We start from the raw sequence: 4,365 nt of genomic DNA, 5'->3' as shown, positions 1-4,365 counted from the left end.
AGAACATCCCTCCATGGCCTCTGCATTGGCTCCTGCTTTCTCACCTGCTTGAGTTCCAGTCCTGACTTCCTTTGGTGATGAACAGCAGTATGGAAGTATAAGCCGAATAAACCCTTTCCTCCCCAACTTGCTTCTTGGTCATGATGTTTGTGCAGGAATAGAAACCCTGACTAAGACAATACATAAGTTATATATGTAAAAACATCAGTGTGTATATATGTATATGTGTGTAGGTCTTCAACACATTAAAAATGATCAAAATGATGGAAAATATTAAGGATGGTAAAGAAAATATAATGGATATGACATTGCATATGACATTGAATAAGGTGAGGCTTAAATGGAGATACAAGGACTATGGGGAAAGGGTTAGAGGTGATAGAAAATACAAAATATAAGGGCATATATGGATAAACATGCCATAATAATTGGATGCATTTAGTTGTATGATAACTTTAAACAATGTTCACAAAGGTCAGGAAGTGGAAAGCTAACTGGCCTGCTTATTGCATTTATTTGAGTTGATATCTGAGGAAAGGTTTTTCTCCTAGAGAGTAAGTCTTCCTCCTGAGGAACACTGTATGTAGTTCTAAGTTCTTCCCTTAATCTTGACTTTCGAGAAATGGAAAAGGAAGAGAAAGAAAGAAAGAAAGAAAGAAAGAAAGAAAGAAAGAAAGAAAGAAAGAAAAGAAGGAAAGAAAGAAAAGAAGGAAAGAAAGAAAAGAAGGAAAGAAAGAAAAGAAAGAAGGAAAGAAAAGAAAGAAGGAAAGAAAAGAAAGAAGGAAACAAAGAAAGAAACAAAGAAAGAAACAAAAAAAAGAAACAAAGAAAGAAACAAAGAAAGAAAATTCTTTGAACTTCCCAGAAGAACATGACAGATTTTTTGGAGTGAAATCACTGAAATATCTTGTGGTTCCTCAGTAAATTATGACTTTAGCACTCTGGCATGCCAGATAACCATCAATATTAGCAGTCATTTGAGTTTACCACTTGATGGCATTAACAGCATCATCAATAGAGGAGTTGAACTCAGTTGTGATGCTAGATATTTTGCTTATACTCTGACTTTCAGAGTTGTTTTATCCTTTTTCTGTTATGTTTGGTTTTTATTTGTATTAGTATAGAAATATGAGGATTGTGGCTTGAAATGATTTTTTATTACATATTTTCATTTACATTTCAAATGCTATCCCTAAAGTCCCCTATACCCTCCCCCAGCCCTGCTCCCCAACCCACCCACTCCTGCATCCTGACCCTGGCATTCCCCTGTACTGGGGCATATAATCTTCGAAAGACCAAGGGGCCTCTCCTTCCAATGATGGCCAACTAAGCCATCTTCTGCTAAAAATGCAGCTAGAGACATGAGCTCTGGGGGTGTTGGTTAGTTCATATTGTTGTTCCTCCTATAGGGTTGCAGACCTCTTTAGCTCCTTGGGTACTTTATCTAGTTCCTCCATTGGGAGCCCTGTGTTCCATCCAATAGATGACTGTGAGCATCCACTTCTGTATTTGCCAGGCACTGGCATAGCATCACAAGAGACAGCTAAATCAGGGTCCTGTCAACAAAATCTTGCTGGCATATGCAGTAGTGTCCCTAACCCTAACCCTAACCCTGTTTATGGGATGGATCCCCTGGTGGGGCAGTCTCTGGATGGTCCTTCCTTTTGTCTCAGCTCCAAATTTTGTCTCTGTAACTCCCTCCATGGCTATTTTGTTCCCCACTCTAAGGAGGAACCAGTATTCACACTTTGGTCTTCCTTCTTCTTGAGTTTCCTGTGTTTTGCAGATTGTACCTTGGGTAGTCTAAATTTATGGTCTAATATCCACTTATCAGTAAGTGCATATCATGTGAGTCCTTATGAAATAAATTCTGACTCTAAAAAACATTCATTTTTAGTTTAAGTAACTGTTTCCTTTTTTTTTTTTCAGATGTTTATATTACAATTTATTTATTTATTTTTTATTAGGTATTTATTTAATTTACATTTCCAATGCTATCCCTATAGTCACCCACATGCTCCCCCACCAACCCACTCTCACTTCTTGGCCCTGGCGTTCCCCTGTACTGAGGCATATAAAGTTTGCACGATCAATGGGCCTCTCTTTCCATTAATGGCTGACTAGGCCATCGTCTGATACATTTCCTGATGATTAAGGATGCTGAACATTTTTTCAGGTTCTTCTCAGCCATTCGGTATTCCTTGGGTGAAAATTATTTGTTTAGCTCTGAGCCCCATTTTTTTAATGGGGATATTTGATTTTCTGGAGTCCACCTTCTTGAGTTCTTTATATATATTGGATATTAGTCCCCTATCTGATTTAGGATAGGTAAAGTTCCTTTCCCAATCTGTTGGTGGTCTTTTTGTCTTATTGACGGTGTCTTTTGCGTTATTGAAGCTTTGCAATTTTATGAGGTCCCATTTATCGATTCTCAATCTTACATGACAATTCATTGCTGTTCTATTCAGGAATTTCCCCCTGTGCCCATATCTTCGAGGCTTTTCCCTAATTTCTCCTCTATAAGTTTCATTGTCTCTGGTTTTATGTGGAGTTCCTTAATCCTCTTAGATTTGATCTTAGTACAAGGAGATAGGAATGGATCTATTCTCATTCTTCTACATGATAACCACCAGATGTTCCAGCACCATTTGATGAAAATGCTGACTTTTTTCCATTGGATGATTTTAGCTCCCTTGTCAAAGATCAAGTGACAATAGGTGTGTGGGTTCATTTCTGGGTCTTCAAGTCTAGTCCATTGGTCTACTTGTCTGTCGCTATACCAGTACCATGATATATTAGGATGCATATTATAGCAAGGGACAGCTATATCAGGGTCCTGTCAGCAGAATCTTTCTGGCATATGCAGTAGTGTCCCTAAACTTAACCCTAACCCTAACCCTAACCCTAACCCTAACCCTAACCCTAACCCTAACCCTAACCCTAACCCTAACCCTAACCCTGTTTATGGGATGGATCCCCTGTTGTTGCAGTCTCTGGATGGTCCTTCCTTTTGTCTCAGCTCCAAATTTTGTCTCTGTAACTCCCTCCATGGCTATTTTGTTCCCCATTCTAAGGAGGAACCAAGTATCCACACTTTCGTCTTTCTTCTTCTTAAGTTTCATGTGTTTTGCAGATTGTATCTTAGGTAGTCTAAATTTATGGTCTAATATCCACTTATCAGTAAGTGCATATCATGTGAGTCCTTATGAAATTAATTCTGACTCTAAAAACCACTCATTTTTAGTTTAAGTAACTTTTCAAGTTGCAATATTGAGAGTGTCTATTGCCAGTCTTATTATAAACAGGCATTGAAATAGAACCTTCAATAATCCTAATATTGCTGAATATAATCGTCATGTAATTAGACATATAGAAGTATATTAATGGTATTTTGAAGGTAGTGCCCTATATATTTTTTTTACTTTTTTATTAATATATTTGCTTTACATCAAGATCCAAGCTTCCCCTCCCTATTTTTACCAGTCCCTCCTTCCCACCTATACACTCATCTACTAGTTCTTTCTTTCTCTTCATACAAGGGGAGGCTTACCATGGATAACAACCATCCTTGGCATAACAAGTTGCAGTATGACTAGGTGTTGTGTTTTATAAATAGATAAAGAGAGAGGGGATATGTTTTTGTGAAGGTGTAGTCAGGTATGGGGAAGGGGGTGCCTCTGAGGACCCATGATGAGGCATCCCTTTCCCTTGAAAGCTACACAACAGTATAGTATAGAATAGAGTTTATTCAGGACATTGGGAGGGGAGTTGAGAGTGTAGTAGAGGCAAAGAAAAGCAGACAGACAGACAGACAGACAGGCAGACAGACAAATAGACAGAAGTAGAGCCTGGCCATGAGAACTTGGAGAGAGAGGGGGTAACAGAATGGAGAGGGAGGGGGAATGGGCAAGGGGACACAGCAGAGGCAAGAAGGCAAGATCAAGAGAGAGCAGAGGGGGAAAGCAGCCCCTTTTATAGTGAGTTGGGAATGCCTGGCTATTGCCAGGTAACAGTGGGGTGAAGGTTCGACAAAATGCTAAAAGAGGTGATGGCGAAGCAGGAATAGGTCTATGTTCTGCTGATGCTGGGGCAACGTGTCTCTAGGAAACCTAGAAGAATTGGTATGGGAATGCTGGTCCAGTATTAGGAGAATTGGGTGTTTCCTTGCTGTCCAGGGTCTGTGCAACTGTCTGTGGATAGATCAGAAGGAACAAGTCCAATAGCAGTGTGTCTTTGAGAGGAATTTGGAGCATCTGGAGATTGCTTCTCTGGAGATGCCTTGTATACAGTAAGCACCTGGACTTGACAAAATGCTGAAACACACACATATATGTTATAGGTAGAGAATAAGATTAAGTACATTTG

This window comes from Mus caroli, chromosome X, assembly GCF_900094665.2.
Source record: "Mus caroli chromosome X, CAROLI_EIJ_v1.1, whole genome shotgun sequence".
NCBI lineage: Eukaryota > Metazoa > Chordata > Mammalia > Rodentia > Muridae > Mus > Mus caroli.
The sequence above is the reverse complement of the archived record's forward strand: the minus strand, read 5'-3'. Positions refer to the sequence as shown.